Source organism: Anopheles aquasalis, chromosome 2 (genome assembly GCF_943734665.1).
Source record: "Anopheles aquasalis chromosome 2, idAnoAquaMG_Q_19, whole genome shotgun sequence".
NCBI classification, from domain to species: Eukaryota; Metazoa; Arthropoda; class Insecta; order Diptera; family Culicidae; genus Anopheles; species Anopheles aquasalis.
In genome coordinates, this window is record NC_064877.1 from 67891777 (window position 1) to 67919414 (window position 27638).

A 27638-nucleotide genomic window follows, 5' to 3' on the forward strand; every position below is an offset into this window, starting at 1 on the left:
CCAAGGTGGCAAGCCCGAGGGGATTTAAATTATTTCCGTTGCATGTGCCGGAGGAGGGCGGGTGCGATGGTATGCGCTGGTGCGAGTTGCATCTTTGCAGTTTCATCCTTTTTGGGGGTTTGGAGTGAGAGTTAAATCTTTCGGTAAAATTTAAAAATGATTTAAACAATCGTCAACATTCATTCTGCACCTGAGAGCAAGTTGTTGACGAGTTGCTCGAAATTTGATATCGGCATACTTATAAAGTCATTTTTATTTACTATTTACGGCATACTTATAAAGTCATTTAATTTTGTATCTTTTTAATAATCATTTAGAATTAATTTCGTTCTGGCATGATTAGAGGCACATGATAGCTATGTGGATCGATTGGAGCATATTTATTGGATGAAACAATCATCCTTGCAGCGATTGAAAAGCTGATAATCATAGGAATTATACGTTCCTGCCGTACCTCGTATCATTTACTCACTGTCGTATGCTGCAGCATAGCTCGTTATGCTTAAAATATGTTTATCGAATCCCTATTATGTATTCGCATATTATGGAAGAAGCTGCAACATTCGATAAGCCCGATAAGTATGATTTAGATTTATGGTGGCATATTTTTCATAAAAAAGCGACATTTTCTATTCCTGTCCACCTGGCGTTGTGATGCGTTGTGGTTCCTGAGATACCGATTACACCGTGCCAGCACGCCACCATCCTGCCATCGCGTGGCTAAGTGCCGTTTTTTTTTATGATTGTGTTACACATTGTTTTACGATACTTCATGACACACCATCAATTCTTAGCACACCGGGATCAACATCTTTTAAATTGCTTCTGCTTCTTCCAAACCGTTAAAACCGTAGCGTGCCGGTAGATAAATGTGTAGCCATTCCGGTACACCTCGGAGCGACAATTTCCCGGGTGCCATAAAGATGGAATTAAAAACGGCAAAGAAGCTTCCGCGGATACGCAGGATCACGGGCTGAGGCTCGCACACAACCGTTTTCCGCAAGCAAATGCAGTGGAAGCGACGCCGAGGCATAAAGAAAAACGGAGCAAAAATCAATGTCTCTCACCGGAGACCGGGTTTTCCCTAAATAATGCCTTTCCGTTTCTGACCGAACGGAAGACGATGAATCATTCTCGGCGGAACATAGCGATAGCGCACGTGCCCCCCGATTCCGGACCACGCTGCGCACTCTTCTGGGCAGATTTGGAGAAAGAATCATTTTCCGCATTTGTCTTGTTCGAGTTCTTCGCTTCCTTTTTCGCGCGAGCTCATCGCGAATAGCTGTCGTCGACGGGCACGGTAGAACAATGAATGCTAAGCAGTGCACGGGCCGGCGTAAACGTGCGTAAAAAAGGAAAAAAAGATTCTCCACTGTTGGCTCCGTTGGCTTCAAATTAAAGAAATTAATAAATTTATCACTTTCATTCCACTTCCGGTTATAAGGTGGCATTGGCTGCCGTTGGAGGTTACGGTGCCGACGACAGCGATGGAAGACGACATTCATTTACCCTTGAGACCCGGGCGCTGGATCGTTCTTCGGGTTGGTTCTTTCGACGCTTAACGAGGCCCGGTGTACCGATAAGCAGAGGGCCACCGTGACTGCTGATGTCCCTTCGCAACAAAAAAGAAGCAAAAAAAGGGAATACAATTCCGCCCGTCGGATGCACGATGAACGAAGTGGTTCCGGAGGGCACTTATCAGTCGCGCAGTCGGTGCCGAGCATACATTAACAAGGGATGGGAATGATTCGCGGTGGAAGAGCGGAAAGAAACACTCGAAGCTCTGGCTCATCACGCCCGTAGTCCGTAGTCCCTGGCGTAGACTCCACAAGACTCCCAAGAGGAAGTCAAGTAACGACGACGACGACGACGAAGACGACGACGAATCAGCGAGTGTCAGTCGTACGTGCCTTGTCTCGAACCTGAACGCTGACCACCGTGCGCCATCATCGAGGCGTTGATCGTTCGGCTCAACGGTGGAGCCGGAGGGTTTCTCGGTAGAGGTTGAGATTGTTGAAAAGTTGTTAGGAAAATTAACTTCGAGCGCCCAACTTGTGCCGCAGTAGCACCAAAACCGGTGACCGAATTAGGAGCATTGGACCACACCAGGGCCGCCTCCCGGTTTCGAGCGGTTGTTGTGCTGGGAGTGTTGCTCCATCTCACTCTACTTGTTCTTTCCGATGCCCGCGCTACGGGGCGCGCTAGTATCCACTTACTTATGCTTCTTGATGGAAATGAAATTTGTGCCGCCCGCTGTCTTCGGTCGTTCGTTCGTTCGCTTCTGCGTCTTCCGCTGGCTCTAATGACTGTTAAGATGTCATGGTTGACCGGCAAAGTAAATCACTTGCACACTGTGCTCCCCTCCCCGCGGTCGTGCGAAGATGCTGCAGTTCGAGTTTCGAGCCTCGAACAACCCCGCAACCGTTTATCGGGCCGCCTCGGGAAACGGGGAGGGCAGAGGAGAGCCGGAGGAGAAATGATTTAAATTTTGGCAATCGACGAAAACGGGGAAAAAGAAAATACGACGAACCCCGGATTTTGTGCGAGTTTTCACCGGAGGCACCGTAGAGGTGTGCCGGTGCTGCACAACAGTAATGATCAACTAATTTTCCTAATGATGAGCTGAAGATTAATAAAAAAAACTAAGAGGAGAGAGGGAGAGATGTGAGAGTGGCCATGTTCAAGTGCAGGCCCAATAAACACTTAGTTAGCGAAGGAATATGGCGGACGGTTGATGGCGGGTGGTGGAAATCGATTTGCAAACGGCTTGTTATTAAGTTTGTTAATTACTTACGCATCGATGATTCGATCGTGAAACGTTGTTTTGATTTGGAGATCAAAAAGTGGTGTTTCTGGAGTATGTTTACCGAATTTTGGAGCACTTTTGCGTTTAGTTTGCATAGAATCTACGCAATCATAGCTCTATAATTCTCCATTACAGACACTTTACTGAAGTAATAAAAACATTTAAATAAAACATTAAAATACTGTACTTGAGACTGGAGTTTCAGGGTGGCATTTAGATGTCGACGCTGATGAATACTTCATTCTAATGTTCGCTACTAGGTCGTATTCAACTGCCACTTCCTTTGTTGAGATTCTTTATCCCAAAGCAAAAAGAATACTGGCTCGCAGATAGTGTTATTAACTTATTCTTTTATGTTTCAATGATGGGTAAAATGTGTACCAGATCAGCATATAATAATGTTCACAATGATAAGAAATCATATGATAAGTGTCGCTAAAGTAGGAAGAAATGGCTTAACAATAATCGATTTGAATTTAGAGATTCTGCATAAATGAATTGAAAGCTTAGGTGGACAGTGCAGTTTAAGGGGTTCTTTCTAGATTTATCGAGAAGTTGATTTGTTTCCGCTTTAAAAATGTTTTTACTTCATACAATACGGTATGTAACATGAATGAACATTGTTTAAACAAAATAGTATTATAAAGGACTTCCTGTAGAATATGTGAAAGCACTTCATAGAAATGATATTCCTTCAAAGCACATCGAGTATACTTTAATTATGTTTCAGTGAAGCTTCTTTCGGCCTGGAACTTAATTAAAATCCCTTTATCGACCCGAAATCGATCGAATCTAGTGCATTTCCATTTACAACCGCTCGTTGAAAACTAACAGCCCTGGTTCTGCTGCCGCTGCTTCTGCTACTAGCACGAGGATTACCGTGTCACGGTTGCCTACTTTTCATGTCTTCTGTTTTATCCAAAATTAAATTTATGCAAATCAATCATTATGTTCCACACTGTTTCGCATGTTCCGAGCAGAAGGACATTCTTTTCCTCCTGTTTTTCTCCTCCCGAATGTCCCCGTCCACGTGGCATTAAACTTTACCTTCCCGAGGTGACCAGCGCCCCCCACCACTTATCTCGGGGCTGGACTCGGTCGGTTGGTTGGTCGCTCGGTCCATTCTTGTGGTCCTGAACGTGGCTAATGAGTCCGAGAACGTCGTGCGCTCGCTCGCTTGGTCGCTTGGCACCATTCTGTTGCTACTGCTACTGTCCGCTACCGGAAGCATAATTTGACAGTTAGATAAGAATCAGGAGCGAGCTGCGCTGTGTACCCACACTCGGTGTTCACTAAAAAAAAAGGGGGCATCAGCACACAGCATCATCAGTCCATCGCATCGCACCGCGCACCGCAAGGTGGTGGGCGACCTTACGTCACTTTACTGCCTGAGCCCGGGCCGTTGTCGCCGGGCTGGCTTAACTTTTGTATCCTTCCGGACACGGTTGATTAAGAATGAAAATTTATGCATGGAATTTTTTATCCCAAACTCCGCCGCCTCCGGGACCACCACGGCCACCCGCTCCTGTCGTTCGCTTGCCAGCTCCTCTCAATAAGTAATAAGGTGTAGGAGCAGCAGTAGCATCAGTAGCGCCCCAACACCAGTAGCAACAAAAGCGTGGTCCTGGGCCATACTGGAGGCAGTACAATCGGAAACAACGTGAAATATTGTCGAGCACCAACGGCCACAGCCATTGTGTTGGTTTGGATCAGCTTTTTTTTTCTTCTTGTTGTGATGGTGGACGCTCCGGACATGGCGCCAACCGGTCAACCGCGTCATCCCCGGTTCACCATCATCGTTCTTCAATGTTTGTCGCCGAATTTAAAAGGATCCCGTACCCGTTCGTTCTTGTTGACGGACGGAACCGGTTCGGAAGTGTTTGGCAAAGAAATCCACAATCCGCTTCGCACCTCGCTCGCTGCTTGCGTGCTCGCGTTCGTTCTGGCACTGCTCTGGCAGGATAATAGCTCGTTCGCTCTGTTGGTGGTTTTTGGGCGGTTGCTGACTAGCTGACCACGACCACCAGACAAAGAGCGAAACCGGAGCCGTGGCGCCACAAAGCACGCTCGCTCATCGCATTCGCTCATCGTGTTCCGGGTCGTGTCAGGCAGCGATAGTATGCGGCATATCACCCGGATCGATGCCGAGATCTCCAGAGCAGCGGTGGCAGCCAGCAGCACAGGAAAAGGACCGAAGGGGACTGGTCTGGCGGAGAGGACGAGTCGAACATTTTTGGCGGAAAAATCCTCTTCAAATGCTCACTTGTGTCGTCGTCGTCGTGTCGTCGTCGTCGCCGTCGTCGTCGCTGTCGACGGTTGGTGGTTTTTGCTCCACTTGATCCAGACGTTTCGACTTTCGAGAGCCTCCCCCCGGTTGCACTCGAGTCCCATGTTTGCCTTTCTTCGGTTTCGGTTCCAGTTGCTGGAGGAGCGCGGCCGGTGTGGTAGATGTGCGTGCCACGGATGGTGGTAATCCTTCTTGTGCGGCGCAAGAGAGAGAGAGAGTGAGAAATTGGTACCGAGCGGACCGAGCGGATCGACACAAAATGAAATGGTTGCTCCTGTGAATCTCGAGAATCCTTTCCAGGACGCGCAAGGAGTCAGGGTGACAGGCGTGAAAGGCGCCGAGAATGTAGAGTAACAGAAAGGCGGCAAAAAGCAAGTGGAAGAAGAAGTGCCAACTCAGTGCCAAGTGCTAAGTCAGCATCTGGGATGAATGGGTGAGCCGACAGGAGACGCCGCCACTGACGACGCCGCACGATCGTCTACAATGGACGCAAAGGGATTGGGTTGGAAGAGGGAACAACCCCTGGCCACCAATTCCTCCTCCACCACTGGCCAGCGATGAACGGGTTGAACGAGATGATGCAACCAGTGAGCGAAGCGAGCGAAACCATTTTCACTTCCCGTCCTGACAGAAGAATTCATCAAAAACTCGGCCAACGTTTCCGAGGCGAACGCATCTGTCAGTATTTGAATAGCGAGCGAGCGAGCGAACGAGCGCGAACGCAAACGTGGAAGAAGTGGACGTGGAATATGTTTTTTTTTTAATTTTTCAACCAAACCAAGCGGCGGAAGACCGAGTGTATTAACTCGTCCTTCCGGCTGACAGCCAGTCAGCAGTGAGTCTAGGCCGTCGTGGGGACGAGGCGCGAGTGGCGGAAATTAAAAATTGTACACCAAATCGTCAGGAATGGAAACTAATGCCGCCACGGTTGTGTGTTGATGCCGGATGGGTGATGGTGGGCTTGTGTCCTGCGTCCTGCGTTGAGAGGAGCGAACTCTCATTAATGTGGAGTAGAAAATCATTAAAAATTCGTGTTGCGCGAGGATGGGGGCTTTATTGGGGCAAGTGAACAAACACAACAGTCAGTTAATAACACGGAACTATGGTATTCAGGTGACGTGCAATGGTTTGGTTTATACTGTTTTCAAAACAGAAACAGGAAGGCGAGAAGTTAGAAATGTGTGAAGTAAAATGGAAAATGAGGTTTTTTTGTGTTATAGTAATGTTTTTTTACCTCCATTTGAAGGTTCTTTGGATTTGGATTTGCAATTACTTGGAGTGGGGAATGGAAATCTGGCAAGAGCAATGGGCAATCGTTTGAAGAACTTGTATTCTATAGCGTTCTGAGTTTTCATTTATTTTAAATAGGTGTTTAACTGCTGATAGCTTCATTCAGTTCATAACATCCTGTAGTATGCTCAAGCGATAAAGGTATTTTAAATAACTAGAATATTAGGTCTGTTTGCTTCTGTGCTTCGATTAATCTCTCCAATTATCGTGATGTTACTCAATATCTTGGTTTCCTTTTTCGTTGCTCATTTCTTAGACTAAGTTTTTAAATTTTTGAAAAGAAAAACAAATTTTATATTCGTCAGTTTATCGTAAACATAAAACATCGTTATCTACATTTTGGCGGCCTCAGTTTAATGTTGACTATCCTGTTAAATTTTGAGAGTCCTTTATATACTCTTCCATTTTTAAAAGATATTTTTAAGATACAGTTTGAAGTCAAAATGATTTTAAGCCCAAATGCCATCACCAGTTACGTTGCAAACAATGTTCTAGCTCACTCTAGACTTTTTTCAATTTGAGTTGATTGCCTCGATGACAATTATATTGTGCGCGACGTAAATATTGTTTCCTCCCACACATACCCACCAATACAATAAACTATGGTCTATTAAAACACATTGGACCATGTTACAAAAACCACGAGGAAATCATTCTCTACCTCATCCACGCACACCAATTTCGCTTGCCCAAAAGCCCTGGATCCCATCAGAAACCATCGAATGTGCCCGGCGGGCTTATGTCCTGCGGCTAATAAAAAGGCACCAATAATGCATTTTATTCTCGAGCTTCGGGCTTCTTGCCTCGGCAACAATGTATTCGCGCTCCCTGCACCCCTAAAGGCAATAGCGTGTTGCAGCCCGGGGTTTCACGCCTGCGAGTATCGTCCAAAGAGGAGTGAAAAAAAAACATGAAGGCATTTTTTTCAGCTTAAGCGACAATTTTCTTTCTGTTTCCCTCTTTTATGGGCACATTTTCCAAACAAAAGCTGACACCCAGTTGGGCCGTTTTCGGTGTGGCGAGGTTCGTGTTCCGGTGAACAATTTACTTTTTGTGTGTCCGTGAGCCGTCCGCTCGTCCGATCCTTCTCGGGTCTGATGCAAATTTAATCAATTTTTTCATTTAACTAACAATTGGCCACGGTCGACAAAATGGCAGCGGCGTAGCGTGTGCTCGGTTGTTTCGGCGTGGGTGTGTCCGTGCGCTCACCTATTGGCAGGCAGACAGTATTCGGTGGGTGGTTCGGTCTGGTGGGTTGCCGCTTTAATAATTTCACTTTTTGGCCGACGTACGTTATTCCGTTCACAGTGGCGATAGTCCTTCGTCTGGTGAGGGTTTTTATGCTGTGGCATGTCATGTTTGAGTGTCGCAAATTGCAAACGACACTTTCGAGAGGTACAACCGACCGCCCACAGACATTCTGTAGAAGTGAGCGATCCTTGAACATTAATAAATTGATGGATCGTTTTCATCGCGAGCTTAAACGTTCGTTGAACTCCTTTGCTCGCTAGCACTTGTCGAAACCGTTGCTAATACAGCTTTATCAAGACATTCTAGCAATAAAAATGACCAATTGAAATGCTTTATCGATAAAAACAAACAGCGGAATAGCGTTCAAAAGGCGCAAAAGTGACTCATTCGCACAACATCTCTCATTAAAGTGCCCTTCATACATTCAGCTCGATTTGGCTTTTAGTATTCCACCGAACAAGTGAACAAAAACCTGTGAATCCTGATGTGTGCGCGATGTGTCCTCTCGTCAATCCGTGCGTAGCGTTTGCTGAAGTGTTTACACGGCAAGTGCCGCTTTGAAGACAGCGCAGCGAACCCCTCTTTCGATTGGCCCTTGATGACATCTCGGTTGGCCAAATCGGAGCCCGTCGTCATAATTCGTCACAATGGTGGCAGGCACAAGCGAGACGAATGCGTGTGCGTGCGTTCTGGGACGTATCGAACGGTGCTTAAGCATATCAGCAAACAGCATCATCAGTGGCCGGCCGGGCCGGGGATCAGTGACTTTCCCTTCCGCTCCCTAGATTGCTCACCATCGATAATGTCACTCAAAAATAAATGCTTCCCGGAGGGGGTGCGCCGACACGAAACGATTCATCGTCGCGGTGGTGCATGGTGGACGTCATCTGGACTGCCATTGAATTGCACCGTGGTTGACTGTGAGACTGTGTATGTGTTTTGTGTCGCCTGGCGCGAGGGGTGCTAAGGATGAGGGTGGCTTCTACGGACACCCTCGTCCCGGACACACCATAAGCCAATGGAAGCCAATCAATCGGCAATGTCAATAATTCCGAGTGAGGAGGCTACCTCATTTTCCTCTTCAACGGAAGTTTGTGTCGTGTGTCACCAATTGACAGCCCCCGTTCTGGTCACTTATCATTTCGTGAGGGGTGTGATACACGCAGCACACAGGAACAGATGCCATCCGTTTTGCCACGAACGAACGGGCCTGACGGTTGAGTTTGCTGTTTGGGAAAAGGTTTTTCGAGATTCGGAATTTTGGAACTGTATTTATGGCAAAAACACTGTTTGGTTGAATAACTTCGCGAACCTTAGTTGTGCAAAACGAAACGAGAAATGCACATCAAATGATCGTTAACGGATAAGAAAGCTTATCAGCCGCGCTCTTTCTTGGTCAGTAAAGACTGGGAGTTAACGAAAGAAATGACCTAGAGACCATCTAGATAGGCTCTGCTCGTTGCTTGATGCGCCGGGCATCAGGAAATGAGACATTTCTGTTTTTATATGCGAGTATGCCGCACTCGAAATGCCCAGTCGCAGGATACGAGATGACGATTGAATAAAGTGGAGCTTGAAACGAACAATAAGGAAGAAAACAGAGAGAAAAAAGTAAAGCATCACTCACACGGGGACGATAAGGCTCATTTTTTCATTCCGATGGCTCGGCGAAATGGCTTCATCGCATTCGTGTTCGCTTTTCAGCTTGGCAACGCTCTCTTTCTCTCTCTCTCTCTCTCTCTCTCTCTCTCTCTCTCTCTCTCACACACAAGCCTATTATGCTGCGGTGGCCTAACGCGCCAGTGCCAGAAAAAAAAAACAAAAACCAAAAGCTTAACTAGTGGCTTCAGAGTGGAGGAGAAGCGAAGCCCACGCATATATTTCCCTCCTGGTGGCCTGGATGGACGGTGAATTAACTTTTTGCCACTCGACTCCATTTGCGCACCAAACACACACAGGCGGCCGCTGCCATTCGCAATGAAAGTGGTAAGGACACACGGAATGTGATATCCGACGGCGGCGAATGGATGGACGGACCGAGCATCAACGTTCGCGCGGCGCTGTAGTGACAACTTTGCGAACTTTTGATCCGCTACTAATCCGTCTAAGTGCCGGGCGCTTCTTCCTCCTCTTTGTGGTGCTCCATATCAAAAGGAATGTATTCATTGAATTTCAATTTCACCGTAGTCGTCGTAAATCCGTGCTTCGGCTGTACCATTAGAATGATACGACGACGCGGAAGACGAACGATGAAAGCATATTAGCGCTGACGCGCATGTAGGAGCACGATTGACGTGCGTAAATCTGCGTCCTAGGCGGCGAGGCCACAACACCGTACGTTTCCGATTGGTTAATGTAGTTTTGGTGCTGAGCCTCGAAGCCCTTTAATGTTGAGTTTAGGAGTCGAATTGTCGATGTCTGCATGTGTTGCTTCGCGTTCCATCACGTTGGTCTGGACCTTCGATCGAAGCTTTCGATATTGAATTTAATCATTATTTTCACATTTTCCTTTTCCCCCCTTTTTCTCCTTTCGTTCTCTCTGTAGGTAAGTGCAACAGTAGCAGCAGCAGCAGCAGCAGGAAAGCCACCGGAGTAGTCAGTCCAATTAGCGAAGATAAATGGTTCCTCATTTCGCCGTAAGTCTGTTCCAATTTCGCTTCACCAGTGCAGCTTTCCTCACCCTTGGTGCCCTCGGTGTATGTTTACCATGATGCCACGAGCCTCTCGGAACGTTCCCTTTTTCGAGGAGAAAGTCGAGGCTGGAGGAGGGCTGGCAAGTGAATTAGTATCAATAACATCGGGGTGAGCACCGAAAATCGAAAACCGGGCCCGATCCCGGATGGTAACATTTTGTTTTTCCCGGGTGCAGGATTTTTGTTTAAAACCCGGCGCGCATCCTGCAAACATCAGTTGGTGCGTCGCCGCCAACCGCCTTCCATTAGTCAGCAGGGGCAGCGGGTGGTGGTGGTGGTGGTTCCGCAGAGATTTTAGCCGTGTTGTTCATTTATCTTGATAATGGATTTGGTTCAGGGTTTTTTTTTCCTCCCCCAGGCCTTGCTGCCCAATCTCACTCTAAGCAGCGAGCGCTCATTCCTCGCTTGTAAACATCGCGCAAACGCGTCCACGGAGGAATGTGTGCTCGGCCTCGCTCGCTCTCTCTCTCTTTTTTTTCGGGGGTCGGCTTCTAGTTTGCGGAGTTTTGCAATTTTTCCTCAATGTCAAAATGTCTCGGTTTTTGTTTTGTGTGTTTCCATTTCCCTGGCAGCAGCAGCAGCGATTTTTTGTTCTCAAAACCGAGCGAATGTTTGCTGTTTGCTGGTCAGACAGCCGGGACACCGGAATGCCGGAAGGATCGGCCTGTACCAGGGCGAAGAACATGCAAAACAAGCAAATGTACACAAGTGTCCTTCGTGTTCGGCTCCGTTTGCTTTTTGGTCGTTACATTCCTTGTATCTCTCGTTTATCATCTTCACCGTTGCGTGCACGCGTGGCTGCGATGGTTGGATGTGGGGCGTAGCGATATATTAACGAACTGCGGAAGTATCTGCCTATCAAGTAGCGCACCGAACCAAAATGGGCGCTGGTATTGGAATTGGATATCAGGATTTCTTCTTGTTTTTTTGTCATCCCTGACCTCCTCACCAAAGACTAAGGGACAGAGGAGTTGAGGGAATGGAACAGCGGCCACTCCAGGCCACACCACAGAGAAAAGCACACTGCAGCTTGCATTTCCAATGTTTTGGTTTGGAAGTTCGAATTCATCCACAGATGCAGTCCCCCCCCCCATCCCCCAGGGCGGTCATTAGCATGTGTTTTCGAGTCTCTACTCTACGCCAAAGGCCTTGATTACGTTTCGAAAATGGGCGAAGGATGCTGACCCGACAGGGCATTAGCATGGCAGCGCCGGTACTCGAGGGTTCACAAAGGAGCTACCACCTGGAATCATAAGTTCTTTGTTCAGTTGTTCAGTTGCAGAGAGTGCTGGCGGTGAAGCTTTTGCCATTTCACTGTCAATCAAGTGGAGCCCAGCTCGTTCGGTTGTGTTAGTATTGCGTTTCATTGCATTTTCCGACAGTTTTTCAGGCTGTCAGTTGCGTGTATTTTCCGTTGCTACTCTTACTGCATTTGCAACTTGATCTGTGCCTGTGGCCCGACAATAACCTCTCCTCGAGGTCCTACGGAATTGTTATTTATTTATTCAACCTTTTGCTCGACGTTAATGAACACTCTAAATCCCCTCCCAACTCCCCACAGCCACCCTATGTGAGTGGTAAGGGGGAGATGTTTGAAAAACTTCCCCAAAATTCGAATGTTGTGTCAGGTGCGCACCGTGCCTGTATGTAGTGGCGAGAGTCAGACGAATCCTGGGAGAATCATGGCTACACTTTCCACTTTCATTCGTCGTCGTCCCGATTGCTTCACTGATGGCTGTTCTGGGGGGGAACTAGTAGCGTTTGGGAGAAGATGATGGCCAGCGGCAGAAATCCTCGATTCGACATTCGACAATGGCTTCTTATTCGTTCGTTCGTTCGTTCGTTCGTTCGTTCGTTCTGCCGACAAAGAATGGCCAACGGCAAAATGTTCCATTATCATGAGAATGATGTTTATGCACACGAACGTGTACCCGGAATGGGGCCGAAAGAGGCGATGTGGAAGTGCGGGGAATATCGAGGAAAACACGAAAAACGGGATTGCATGGGAATATTCCGTCCCCCTTTGCCGTGGGAGGACATTCTTGCCAAGTCGAATTCGTTCGTGCTTGTGAAAGTCGATGAAAGTTTTGCACCTCCTCCTCGTCCTCCTGCTCGCTTCTTCATTCTGCTGTCCACTTCCCCTTGCTTTCTTCAGGCCGGAAGGATTCGCGTTCGATAAATAGCTGAGTGAGTCCACCGGAAGTCGCTCGTGGCGGTGCACGGATCGCAACGAATCCGAACGAACAAGGTGCGCTTCCGAGTTCCGAGCGACCAAAAATGGCACATAGTTTGGGGCCATTCCTTCCCCTTTCGCGTGCGTTTCAAGGCCAAACGGATCGGGTGCGACGGACACGATTGTTATTTTAATTCGATTGCGAACGAGAAATTCGACAAAAGCTGTAGCTGGAGCGATGCTTTGAATAATGTTTCGTGGAAAGTTTTAAGGACGAAAGGAGCGGCGGGAGAGGGGAGCCGCTGCTGATGGTTTGCAACATTTCCAAAATCACGTCACGCCAAACCGACCGACCGAATGGGGCATGATTGATTAGATTTTTCTCTCCCCGGCGAGTGGAGTGGAGTGGAATAGCGTTTTTCTTTGTTATTCTCGGGGACACGAGCGGGAGAAGAAGGAGGCGGACGTGGGGACAAAAACAAATTCTAGCGCATGGCGAACACTCCCGGATGGAACTCGAGATTGTGGTGCGTGATGTTTCAAGCAGTCAAGCGTCGTATGTCGCGTCGAATTCGATATAATTCTTTCCTTTTCATCCAATTCATGCAAGAAGCGGTGATGGGTGGCTGGGTGGTTGTTGTGTGGCTTCGGTGGATATTGATGGAAGTGTGTAAATGGAGGGGCTGGCGGTGGAGTGAAAAGTATTCTAAAGTTTTTTTTTCTTTAGGAATAATCAGCCACCTCGCATGATTGACTAACATGTTTGGTACTTGTTGTGGCGTCTTTGTAACCATGAGAATGTTATTGTATTGAATTCTTTTTAGCTTCTTTTCAAACTCTTTGGAAGGGATTTTCTATGGAGAAGGTTGGTTCACCTTTGCAGTTGATCGATAAAACTCTTCAAAATGTTCATGGAATCCGATGGAAGTTTCGCGTGAATTTCCTCTCGTGTACGATATATTTATTTATCAGTTACAATCCAGATATGCTTGCATTGTGAGAGCTGAATTTAATTATCAACGACTGATCGCTTAGTCGTAATTGTATATAAAGGATTAGGAAAATAAAGGGAGGGTGATTCACCTAAATACAATTCGGATTATGGATAAGTGCATGAATCTTCTTGTCAGTAATGGATTCGTCTAAGTAGGATTAAGCATGGATTATCTTTTAGGGTACTGTATCACTACACCAGCCTGTTGTCATGTTAGAATGTTAGGAACACATAGCTTTTTTCTCAAGTGTATTTGGATAAATTAGTTTGAATCTAGTTGGATGTAACTAATCCGTTCTTACTACCCATTACGGTAGGTTGGTTATTAGTTATTTTATTGGATTAACATGAATAAAGGCAAGTAATGAGACTATGCTGCTTCTATATCTATATGTTTTGCTTCTATATTGGTTTGGGTTTATATGTATAAACGTTTAAAAAGTATAAGCCAAATGATTCGAAAATAAAATGTCATACTTTCACTGCAAATTCTTGTTTAGACGCTGTCTTAGTTACAATCCAGACTACCTTGTAGCACAAGCAATAAGTGCTTTTCTTAAAGTTTATGTTTTTACATTTTTTCTACTATAAAAATAACAATAATATGTTACAAATCAACCAGCTCGTTGATTTCCCGAGATTGTGACCAACGTTCCGTCTGTTTCACTAAACGCGAAGTAGGCTTTCGGCCATTAAATATGGCAGACTGCTTGGTTGGTATCCGGCGAATCATAGGGAACGCATGCGCACAGCATAGGTCCTTGTACCGGCGAGCGAGCCTCGTTCCCTCGACATCCATCCCCCGCATATAGGCCTAGTGCATGGTGGTGGTGGTGCTGCTGCTGCTGCCAAAAACTTTTTCTTTTTTCCTTTTCCTAGTTCCTCCGCTTCGCTCTTGCCCACGCTCCCCGTATGACTATCGCAGCAGTTTGTAGGCAGATTCTTAAACGATTTGTCGTCATCTTCTCCGCTCTCGTCGCGGTTCATATGCGCTCCGCATAAAAAGCAAGTCGCTCGGTTCGGGGTGTGAGGCAGAGCGACGAAAACGCAAAACCATCTGCCCAAGTTTCCACACGAACGAACCACAGGCCGGCCGGGGCGGAGCGGTGGTCTGGTTGGCGCTGCTGGTACTCTGATGTCCCCTTAGGCAGGGCCAGACACGGGCCTCGAGACCTGTCACAGTGGAATCAGGCCGGGAAACAGGACGATAAACTGGTAGCTGGCTGCCTGTCCTATCCAGCGCAACGCAACCCGGGACACAATCCTGTCGCCGTGCGCGCTGAGCAGAAGAGATCGCACATAAACTTTTCCTCAAATTATTCATGCGATTTGTGTAGCGCTAGTGAAGCTAGAGAAAGTAGTATACGGTGAGAGGGAGAAAGGGAGAGAGAGAGAGAGCGCGTGTGTAGTGTTTGTTTATTGCGACACAAAAGCCGCGCTCGCTCGGGCAAGTAAGTGCAACGTGTGTGCGACGCAGAAAGGCGTCGACTTAGGGCCCTCTCCTGCTGTTATCCCCTTTTTCGCATAATCTCGAGCAGGAGTCGAGGAGTGGTCCTGAACTGACGCACACTGGCAACAGCACCGGCAGTAGCAGACGAGGCCACTGTTGCGGCCAAATGTTTTATTGGACAATCACGGCGATCACTGGGACTGATGCTGGGGCTGAGCTGCTACCGAGCGGTTGTTGTTTGAAGTGCTCGGCTGGCTGGGTGGCTGGTGGTTCGTTGGGCTTTCTCTCGGATCCTGGGCCGGCTTAAAGTAAGATGTTCACTCGCATAATAGCATAATTTATGATTATGCTTGCTTGTGTATTTTACTAGCTCGACGCTCGACGACGACAAGGGTTACGGTGTCGAGTGGCACTACCGCCAGTCGCCGCCGGGAGTGTTTTTAGGAGCTAAGCAGAAGTAATGCCACGTCTTTAGAGCTCCTTACCACTCGGTGCTCATTCCGGATGTCCTATTTTAATGTAAAAAAGCGGGCAATTAGCTAACCAGGAGCATAATTTGGAGTGTCACCGTCAGGTATAGGAAGGTGAAGATGATTATCTATTTGCACGATAAACTTACACATTATTATTTGTTGCAGGTTCTTTCGGTGGAAAGGTATTAATTAAAGTTGCTGTATAATAAACAAGTTGTCTTATTTCGTGTTATTATGACTTTGGGGATTTCTTTTACTGGGGATTTTACTTCAACAACAAATACTCTTTCTAAATTGAGCTAAAAAAGTATTAGAAACATACCGTTAGCTTGGTAGAAGTTTAATTCGATTCAGTGTTGGGCAATGTTACGCCACAATTAATTATAGACTGCTACTGTTACGCATCAAGCGTCTATTCGATTAGCTGCTGATAAGCGAGGCACGTTGAGGTGTTGACGGTGATGACGTCCTCCAAACCAGTTTGGTGCACATAACCCCCCCCTCCCCCCCAAATGCTTTTGTTTGGGTTGTTTAGCGGCGCAATTTCTGACTTTACCAGACATTCCGGAGCCTGAGTCATTGGCACTGGTACAAAGAAACCAGTTAGAAAGATGTCGTGCAATGAGTCAATCCCAATCGCTTATCAATGGCCGACTGATCGCCTGATGGCATAAGAGGGGCAGATACTAACGAGGAAAGAATAGATACGAGATAAGAAGAAAGTAGGTCCACCGACTGCCATCGTTGTAACCGATAAGCGAACCGAGTCTGGGAACATTTTAATCCACTCGGTCATGACCTTGGTATCTCTCTTCCCAGTGCTCCATGATGCAATTCCTTTGTAAAGGTTGGTTGTCTACCCTTTAACCGAATGCCACGTGTACACCACTTAGTTGGTCGTTCACTGCTTCTGCTACGCAAAATACCGCGCGGATCGGATGCTTCATCTTGAAGCTCAAACGGATACGTCGTAAATTGCCAACGATGACGACGATCCCATCAAGAGAACGGGATAGAGAGGGCGTATGATATTATTAGATATTCTCGAGATGCTCCGTTGCCCTAATTTTCCCCAATTTCCCTTCGCGATACCACATCCGATGGCAAGTTGGGCGCGCGTGGGTTCCCAACATCCTGTGACGATGATGATGACGCCTTTGCCGCTAGGCCACGGATCAATATATTTCACGCAAATAGTGATACCAACCTGTGCGGGAGTTTCTTTTTGTTTATTTTCCACCTCCCCTGTCCCGCGCTCGGTTTCGAAACCGGGACGATGTTAATTACTTGTGGTAATTTTGCGTAATTACAGACATTAATTTTGCCTCGACATAGACGCACGTCGTACCAGTAGACCCCGGAGTTCGCTCCCAGTTTTGCCTCTCAACGCGGTGTATCATTTCACCGGAACAAAGGTTCAGTTCTTCGGAAAATTGCGCTCAAATATCCCATTTCCTTCCCAGACCAGCAGTAGCGCGGTGGTGGTGTAATCGCTCAGCTGGAAGGATAGTTCCGTTCGTTCGCTCGTACCGCATATATGATGAAGTGACTTTTGGGGGGTAAGCTAGCCTCGTGCCGGTGGTGTGATTAAATTAGCTTCCAACACAGGTCCACAGGAAGATGAAGGAAGAGAGAGAGAGAGAGAGAGAGAGAGAGAGAGAGAGAGAGAGAGAGAGTGAGAGAGATCACAGCTCCCCGAAGGGCGGATGTCTTCATGAGGACGCACATAAGACGTCGGTCTTTGAAGCGACAAAATAGTTTTCATGCGGAAAATGAACAAACTGTCGAGTAGGCCGCGAGTTGATACGGTTTACTGGTGCTTCCCGGAAGCACCGATCCACCGATTCGAGTGTTAGATCCGCGACTTGGTTAACGATTGTCTCATAAAAACGCTCCCGGTAATCAAATAAACCCATCATCGTCGTCATTCTCATCGTCGTCTATCGTTGGTTGGTTCGAAAGACACCGAACCGGCGACGTTCTATTATTAGTCGGCGGTTGTCTAAAAGCATTGTACGCCGTGCGATAAGTTGTGCCTTCGTGGAGTATTTTTTTAATAAAAAAAAGGTCGTTTGAAAATTTATTATCTTACTAACTGTTCCCCCTTCCAGTAGAAGACACTTTTAGAAGTCACTGGAAGCTCCATATTCAAACCAAAGCTCTGAAATAATGCCCCAAAAGTGCAATTTATGACAGGTTCTGCGGTTCTCGAAAGCAAATCACAACGGCATAACTCAATGAGCCGTGGCTTCGCATCTGACTATCAACGCGATTGTCCAACAAATCGCTCCTGCATCGCAGTTCTCTGAGTTGAACATTAATTCCGCTGCACAGCGGCACCAGCGTAGTGGATTCTCGGCCTCCGGAATTACTCCGAAACGGTCGATGAATCGATTCCATCCAACCGGTACACGTTTGGGACGAGTAGCAAACGACATCCAAGCAGAAGCGCGCACGCACGGATCGGTTCTCGATGCCTGACCGGACCAACTGACCACCGACCATCGAATCGAATGATGTTTTTCTTTGAGGCTTTTCCCTAATTGCATTGCTGCCCTCTGGATGCCATTCTCATGTTATGTGCATGCCAGGTTAGCAGAAGGACCGGGCGGTTGTGTCCGGCGCTGTTGCTGCTGCTGCGGATGTGATGCTGCTGCATCGATCCGATCACGCCCAAGACCGGTCTCGCTTTATCTCTCGCTCGATAATCTCACCCCCATACACAACAGAGACTGGCACACACGTCGAGATGGCAGCTCGAAACCAATAAAGCACTAAAATTGCATTTCACTGTCCAGAGGTTTCCAGAGATGGAAATGAAATTATGCAACAATTCAATTGAACATTGGCCTGGCCGACCGGACCAGCCCACCATCACGGGTCCCCCTGGGTCCATCATGGATGGTGGCCAGGCAGGCTGGTGCGACGAAGGCGAAGTAGGTCATAGATCGAGGAGCAGCGGCCCGGTCCGAAGTGGTCCAGTTTTGCGGTGGCTGCCTTTCATGTTTCACCGATTGCTGTCGATGCAGCTGCTGTCGATGCTGCTGTAGCTCTCGTTTGCATCTTCACATTCACGATCCATTCCGTAAGTCCTAAGTAAGGCTATCAATCAAACCTAACCATCATTCGGTTGCCATACCCAAATGCTCGGACTGGCTTCTTCCTTCCCGCCGGCTGTCGGCTAAATCGAATGAGAAAATGGCTACCACCCAGGGAAGGACATTATAAAACCCTCGAAACCACTGGCTCGAGGATACTGTAGTGGGGGTGAAAGTTGGCCAGAGGGATGAGAACGAGTTGCTGCCTCCGGGCCACTCCAACAGCAAACAACACTCGGTACCGCAGCGAGCGAGCACAGGACGACAGGGAGGTCCTGATTGGTCGGTGGATGTATAGGGGTAATTAATGTAATTTTGTACAATTGCGCTTCAGCGTTCGTCTGTGTGGGGCTGAAATAAAAAGAGAACTAGCAGAAGAATTAAAGAGAGAGAGAGAGAGAAATGGAGAGCAAAGTCTTCTAACAAGTGGCCTCGTTCGTTTCGCGGTCGGTATCGTCGTTTGTGGGTTTTGGAACGAAATTTTTGGCCGAAAATGGAGTGAATGTTAGTTATCCTGCTGCTGCTTGAGCTGTGGCACCCTCCAGGAAGAAGGGATTTCTCCAGTTCGCCAGATGGTCGGTTCTCTGCTAACACCACCATCTCCACAGCATTCAATTGCGCAGCTGCACCGGTCGCTACGGGTTTTATGGAGTGTCTCGGTAGAGTTCTTGCTCTTCCGCACCACCTCCACGCAGCGAACAACTTGCTACTGTTTGCTAACCCGGGCCCGCTCTGTGTGTAGTTCCATTTCCGGTTGATAGATAATCCTTTGCGGAGAGCATCCGGACGAGCTCTGTTGGGTGAAAACATCGAACGGTTTAAAGCCACCACTAATGGCGGATACAACAGCTGCACACAGTGGTGCTAGCGTTGGCTACCCCCCCCCCCCCCCCCCCCAAAACTGGCCAGTGGGATTTCACACCGAACAGTGGTACAATCGTTCCTCCTGGCCCTCTTCTTCCCCCTGATCCGATACGATTGAGTGAGTTCTAAAAGATAATGGAAGGATTTTAAATTGTCTCGCGAGATAAATCGGCCTCACGGAAATGGCACTGCAGGGAGAGAGAGAGCGAAAGAGGGTGGCAAATGGGGGGCGTTTGTGGTTTGCTCTGGCATTGTGTTCTGGCTTTCTGATTGTAGTTTTTTCGGATTTAAAGCGGATTTCTTTCGGGCGAATATATTGTGTTTTTTTTTTGTGTAGTATGAGGGAGTCTGCAGCTTAAACAATTCGTTATGACATGAGGGATAACGGTTCCGTTCCGCGATGGAAAAGGATACTTAAAAGATGAACAGAATACTTTTTCATTTTTTTTTGTGTATATAAAACCTAATGCAGCATTAGAAATTCTTGTGACTTTATGATATTTAAAAGAATGACCGGCGACGAGCAACTCCTCTGAGAGACTTGAATGCGCTTTAGTGAAACGAATTATTAAGATTTTGGTAACTTAGCAACTGATCTGATCTGATGGTGTTTTCATGTTAGCTTTTCCTCGCGTTGTTTGACGAATTCTTTTTACAATTCGTGTACAATAGCTTCGGCCACTTAAAACAACTTGACGGTTCAATCTCGAACACAATCCAAGCGATCACCCCAGGGGATCGATAAAAAAAAAAACAAAATATCGCAAAAAATCATTGTGACAAATGTGCAAACTACTGTAAACATGACACGGTCATAAATGTATCACAATGGTCCCCTTCGTTGGCCTGCGTGCAATCAATTACACCGTCGTGAAGTCGTCCAAGGGTGCAGTCCTTCGTCGTCCTCCGAATCTCGTCCTGCCTTTGGCCGCTCGCAACAATAGCGACAACAAACAAGAAGGGGTCGCCGGTCGAAGAAGGGAAGGAAGACATTATTTTGCGGCCATTCACCCTCCGAGTAGCGGACAATAACCTTTCCCTCTCGTGCTGACAAGGACACACACCCTCTTTTTCTCTCTTTCTTTCTCTTTTTCTAGCTGTCTTCCTTCTTTCTCGCGTGCTACCATCTCTGTTTGTCTTTCGCATTGTCCGTCTGGTGGGGATGTTTTATTATTTTTAAGCAAACAGAGCGCATTCAGATGTTTCACTCTCTCTCTCTCACACCCTCAGAAACACTCACGCACTGGCACTTTGTGGCATTAGCCATGCACCCCTTTTTTGAGGTGGCCGCTGATCCTAATTCGTACAGCATCCCCTAGCACCCGGTACCCGGGATTTGCGTATCAGAATCGAATTGATTCAGTGAGCAAACGACGAACAGCAGAGAGAGAGAGCGAACCATTGTCGCTACGCATCGCATCGCAGCAGGCAACCCAACTGGGCTCTGCTTCGTGGATTGGACAAAGTGGAGTGGACAGGACCAACGAACGCCACTGTAGAGCCGGGCTACTTCGCCGAGCCGAGCTTAGCTTAATCCTTTCTGCCAATGAGAAAGCTTACCGTTGGCTTCATAGTCGGTGACTTTCCGTCCCTATATACACTAACGCTTCGTCCTCGCGTACACTGGCTCACAGAGGCGCGTTGAATATTTTAAATCGTTAAATCCCTGCGGCCACCGCGCATTCCACTCGTGTATGCGAGTATGTGCGTGTCCGTGTGTCCGGGATTCTGCCAGCGAATGCACCAGCAGTGGATTCGAATCGAAAAAAGGGTGGAATTGGGATGCTGGACCAGGGTGGTCCGGTTGTTGGTCCGGAAAGGATGATCATCCCGACCATTAGTAACGAACGACAGCGAATGACGGTGGCGCGTGGCTGGGTGAGCTGGTCCCGGTGAGAGCTGTCAGCACTGTCGGAGCATAATCATCAGTTTTATTTCCGTTCCCTCCTCCGTGCTCACGTACTTTCACTCTTTTCACCCGTCGATTCCCCCGGGGGGACCAGTCAAAAAGGCTTAGAAGGGCCAGGACAGGCCGACAGGAATGCAGCAACGATGGTGGATTGATGGCTCGCTGGCTGGCACGAGGAGGAAAAAGGCATTACGGAAACGGCGGAGACGGTCTATGCGCTCCTCAGCCCGGCCCGCATCATAATCATAATCATCATCCGTTTTCGATGCTTTGTCTGGCTCTCGGGCCCTCGGTCTATCGCAGCTCGCAGGAACGCAGACGGTGGCACAGCCATCGACATCAGGCCAGGATGATGGCGACCGCCAGGGTTGGCTGCCATGGACGGCGACCGTCATGATGCGCGACAGTGCGTACTTGTCATTTGTCTCGGTGCCCGGACCACAATCATCGGTGGTGGGGTGGTGAGGTGAGGACGGGGGGTTGTTAACTATAGTGCCGTTAACAGGAGCTTTTCGCACGCTCGCACCCCGAACCCCTCGAGATATGAGGGTAATTTTGGGCGCCATTGTTTCGTAATGATTATGATTCGAGTTTAATTAATTTTATTCAAATTTATTCACCTCAAACACCATCGCGTCACGGTACGTCACTCGGTGCGAAAGGCCGAAACCGAGACCTAGAGCGACCGAGACGCACATCCTTCCGTGTCCTGCGCTGTGGGTGTAATGAAAAAGGAACAGGAACAGTTCCGGTGAAGGGATCGTCCTTTCCGGGAAGATTGTGTTATTCTTAAACCACCCGGCGGATCTCCGGAACAGTTCTGGCCCGGTGTTTGGCTGTCTTTATCAGTGAATCCCGAGTAATGTTTTACGTAACGCCTGCACATGGAAATGACGAAATGATGAGAGCATTACCGCGTGTGGGATAAGCTTGACGTAACAATGTATTTCTCGCGAATGCGAACCGATATCAGTGGCTCCATAAAAGGTGGGTCCGATGTCAAAGTTATACCCTCATTTGTATGATGAAATCGTTATCAATGAGGTTATTGCGACTTTGCCAGATCGCCAGCCAGAGTTGAAATGTTACGTCGATCTGTTAATGTTCTTAAAGCTTAAAGAACAATTAAATTATACAATCAGATAATTCTGATTTGTAAAAAGATTTCCGATACGCAAAAAAATGATTCAACTCCTTCAAAACGGGAACCGTAAAAACAATGTGAAAATATGCGAAAACAGGAAAACACATGACCTACAGACGCATGGTTCTTAAAATCGGACAGCTATTAGACAAAAAAGTTACTAAAGTAAACCATAATAAAAATCATAATATACTTTCATGAAAAATAAAAAAAGGGAGAAATAGAGAGCAAACTTACCTATTATTGATAAATATCATCACCTGATATTGCTGATTTCAAGTTTCCTGAAAATTCTTGATTCTGCCACTGTTGACATACAAGTTGCGTAATGGTTTGTTTTGATTCGTGAACCAAACACAGCGAACCAGAACGGCACTAGGTTGTCTGGTGCACCGGGTGGGGTGATAAGCTTAAGCGTTATGATAACAATTTTGAGCCTTACATCATGTTGCGTATCATTTACATTGCTTTTATTACATCAAATGTCTTGATTACATCAATCCAAAATCAGCGATCACTGTAAACTTAGTGTAAATATTACATAAGATAGGCAGTCAAAGGGAAAGGATCTTGATTTATGGGCAAGATCGGAATCAAGGTCTTCGATGTTGATAGTCTCTTACAATTGGATTTAAGATTTTTTCTCCCCATTTTTCGAAATGTAAATAAACGGTTCTCTTCATTCTTCGACATTGAAAATTAAGATATACGTCCTCAGTCTCTAAATGTTAGGTGTCTTATGCTAGGCATAAAATAGAGGCCACTAACATCGGCTCCTCCTTACTAACCGCACCATTCTATCAGTTCCGTTAAAAGAACACCAAAAGGTACTCGACGATATCGTCGTCCCGCAATGGCATTCAGAACGGCGGTCCTCGGCACCGTTTCTTCCGCTTGAAGTTATCCGTTTGCGGGCCCAATTGGCCCAAGATGCACTGCACAAGCAACACGGACACTATTTCCAGCCAGATGACATAAATAAATATTGCCAGCTTGCGGCAGCTCTTGCAGCCCGTCGCATTCATCACGTCGATCGCTTGCTTGGGGAGGGCCATGGTTTGTGTAGCGGTTCGTTTCGAAAATCCGTATCCGTATCCGTATCCGTATCGGGGAATCGTAGCCTTCAGCTGATCGTATTACTCGTCGCTCTCTCACTGTACCTTCCAGATTCTCTGCCTTTTCACTTTCGTTTGTCAGATTGTTTTGGGGGCTTGGTATCGCTGCGGTTTTGGTGGTCAACTGGGTTCTCCTTCAACCTGGCGCTGATTCACGGTCCACGTCCGGTGGCGGAGCACAACCGGGACGAAATAGTCGTCTGTACGTTTTTGGGCGCTGGTTGTTGGGCTAATCGAGGGGGCCAGCATGGAATTGACAAAAAAGAAAAGGATTGCATCAGATTAATCTGCGAAACATCACGGCACACATCACTCATTGCACTGTTTCACGCGCAAAACGCAGCTCCAGAGGAATCAGGTTTCAGCGGCGCGGTCACACAACGTCACTGGTGGGCCGGTCTCGGACAGGATCGAACACGTTTCAACATGATTCATGCTGCGCTACTTACCTCTGTTCCCATGTTCTTTCGCGGATGGTGGTTCGTAAACGACTATTCGCAGTCGGACGCGCAGATCGCTCTCTTCACGCAGGTGATCGGCTCATGCGAATGGGTACTAAGCGTGTATTCGTATGTGCTTTCGAGCCGGCTTAGTACCGCTGTAGTGGTGTTCATTAAAGGGGTGACACATTTACAGTCCCGGTTGAAAGGGGGCTGGCACATCGCTTGATGGGGGCGCGCGGTTCGATTCTTATCACATTCGCAGCTCTCTTAGCTGTCACCTGTTATCGATGATATGTTTACGGTTAATGTGTGAGTTAGAATCAAGCTATAACTGAAGAAATTATTGCCTTTTTTGCTTATATTATATTATTTGCTCATATTATATATATTTGTGTATCATTGACAATCATTAATCAAATAATACAGCAAAGGGAATATAAGAAATGCATTTTAGATACGATTGTTGGTTGCATGCGATGATGTTTTTGATCCAATGCCCGCTACTGTAGACCGGTTTTATCGTCATGCGAAAGGGGTTTGCGCATGCGCAATCGACTTAACGCACACACTGAACATACTGTACACGCATGTGGTTCCCCAAACAATGGCCACGCATACAGCCCTCCCCAGACCAATGCGGGTCGTGCCTTTTGTCGCACCGATCGGCTTTGTTTACGGAACTCTTGCTCTTATCATGCTCACGCGACCGAAGGTGAGATGAGCAGGAAAAAAAAAAACAATTACATCAACGTAGGCCAATGAACGCGTTGCATCGTTCAAGTGCACCCAGTTCGGTGGTCGGGAACGTCATGCTGTTCTTTGCGCTTCATGATCGAATTCCGTTCCGCCAGAACATTCTTTCTCATTTCACCGACACCAACGGTATTCGGAGGAGCGTACAGGTGTGTGCGTGTGGGGCCGTGGTGCTTAGAAAACGTCAGCATCATCATCTTCGCGGTTCATTTACACCGCCGCCAGACACCGCGAAGAATTGAGGTCAACGAATCGAACGCCGCGCGGGGGGAGATGAATCATCCGCGACGATGCTGGGGATTTTCTGTTTTGTTCACCTAACGTCGCGACCAGACTTTCTCTCTCTCTCTCCCCAGAGGTGGCCTTGAGGGTGCTTTCGTTTGCTTTCGTCGGAATTTCAAATTTCGCCACCCCGGGAACGACCTTGGCGAATAGCGATATCGTTGTTAGAATGTGATGCCACCTTGCGATCGCTTAATTGAAAGCGTCGTATCTCATGGAAAGATATGGAAACCCATTCGGGTTGGGTTCTTAAATGTTGCCCTTTACATGATTGTAAAATCCATGCTTCGCTCTCTGAACGTTTCACTCGAGATGGAATGTACGATCGCACCAGCCTAATGCTTGCCACTTCATCATGCAAGGTTGATTTACCGGCACCAAACATGACTGTTCCGGGCTCGATATCATTAATTTAGGGCACCCGGTTTTCAATTATTCATGCTCTTACGCATAAATCAAGGTTGGATAGCAGCCATGCAGCGAGACGTTCGGCCAGATTGGAGCAATAGGAATAGGATGTTCCAGCCTCGACTACGACTGTCTTGGGTCGATAGCGCGCGCTACCAGGTATGGAGACAACACTGGCTGTACATCCAGCATTCCACATCCGGGTTTTCGCACCCTTTTCTCGGTTAGCTATGATACCTTGGAGCGGCCTCTAATGAACATGCCAGTATCATCTTTCTGTGTCGGATGTGAGGCAGGTTAACAAGCGATGCTTCAAGGTGCTATGAAGGGAAGAAATGATGAGGAATGGAAAGTTCTTTTAGCACCACAGCAATGCTGCACTCCATGCTGCACCGTGTTTATGCAATCGAGGATTGAAATTGATGTGCCCCTTCTCGGTATTGGATTGGAAATGTGATTCATTCACTTCCGCACAGTACTGATACCAATTAGATGAAACAAAGATACTTTGTTTGTTTGACGCCGTGTTTTCGTTACACTCTAACCTGCTGCAATCTCGTGTCACGATATCCGAATGCATTAAGCATCACGACGCACAACTGAGGCACATGCCAGAACATTTCGCAAACGCAATGAAACGTCCCAAACACTCAATAGCGCTTTGGTCGCTTCAATGGCCGGTGAAAGTACTTAACGAAAGTGTGAACGCTTGAATTTCGATAAACTCACAAGTAGTAGCAGCATGTACAAAGCGCCATTAAGTGGATGAGCAGCAGGAGCAGCTGGGAGGGTGGGAGGAATCTGATCGAAACCACCAACCCACCCCCACCCCCCCCCCCCCCCACACTGGGCCGTTTCATCGAAGGCAATCGAGAACCGAAAACGATTAAAGCATTAAATAAGGCGAAAAATGAAATCCTTTCCGGTGGTGCCCATAACCTCCCTCCCCCAATCGTCCGGTGTGTATGTGTTTGTGAGGTGTGTCGGTGGTAAACGAGCTCAACGGGCAAGGTTCAAGTGGAGAACCCTTGATCCTGTTCGGCGGGAGGAGGAATCGATCGTTTCGCTCCAGTTGCTGTGCGCTTCATCCAACTTTTTGCTGTTTTTTTTTTTTGGAGAGCATTCTACTGGAGGTTAAGTATCTTGTTGGTTGGATTTTGTGTTTCTCCTGTTGGGTGATAGGCGATGATGGTGAATGAAATTTGGTTCGAAATATTGCCATAAAATTGGGAAAAAATATAGCATGGAAACGATAGTAAATGATAAAAGTTTAATTTTAGCCCCTGCCTTCCGTATTTTTTTACATTTAAGAAGAAAAAATGGTTGACAATTACCATTCTAGTGTTGTAATGGTTCTCCATTGGTAGAATCATTCATCTCGCTGTTTCTTTAAATAAGAAATGGAACATCGAGGGAATGTTTCTGCCGAAAACGAACAGACCTGTTCATTTATTATACCGCTACCGCTCAACCTGGTACACCTCTATCTACCTGTGATAGCATTTTAGGTGCCACATTCTTTAACATCCTTGACACGGATTGGTTTGGTTTGGTTTGGCATGGTAGTGTTACGCTCCATCGCTCCAGCATAGGCCAGCATCATCAACTAGAACATTTCAGGACCATGTCTGCTGCTGCTTGTTTGCATACTTTGCTTGGGCAACAGCCAGGAATCGCTGGCGACCTCCGACAAGCTTCAACTAAGGACTAATAGTGTGTGAGAGAGAGCGACAGGAGAAAGCAAACATGGCGCACCGTAGAACGTAGAACTAACAGTGTACTACACCGCTGATAAATTACCGATCGTTTACCACCTTGCCAAGAGAGACTGTTTATGCAATCACTTCTCCATCCTTCGGCTCTCTTCTTCAAGGCAGCACAAATGGCCCGCAATCCCGGTGTTTGGAATGTATTGGCACAACAAGACGGATGCACCTTCATTTTGGGGAGCCCGATACGATTCCCACTCAAGAACGCGCGCGCACCATGAGCGTTGTCGAAAGAATGTGTTGCCCGGAACTTGCTGTGCAATCACTATTTACTCCGCGTTTCACTTTGATGTTTGCTGCTCTTTTGATCATAATCAGTGGTGGGCATTATGTGTTTATGTTGGCATGTACGCTACGATTAAAGAAGGGTTTGCTTTAAGCTTTAAAGGTTCGTTTCGGTCAAGCTGTGGATGCATCTCTACTATCGGAGGCTGGT

General features: G+C 47.3%; 1 protein-coding gene and 1 long non-coding RNA gene across 6 annotated transcripts in view; one reads left to right on the forward strand and one right to left on the reverse strand.

Moving 5' to 3' along the window:
• The window catches only part of LOC126572894 (semaphorin-1A), a 136450-nt gene that overhangs the window by 63974 nt on the left and 44838 nt on the right, over nucleotides 1-27638 (forward strand). The window lies entirely within an intron of this gene.
• On the reverse strand, nucleotides 22876-24079 carry LOC126572897 (uncharacterized). The gene is made up of 2 exons (XR_007607975.1): nucleotides 23997-24079; nucleotides 22876-23776 (listed from the first exon to the last, which is right to left on the reverse strand). It is a non-coding gene; the product is annotated as an uncharacterized LOC126572897 (long non-coding RNA).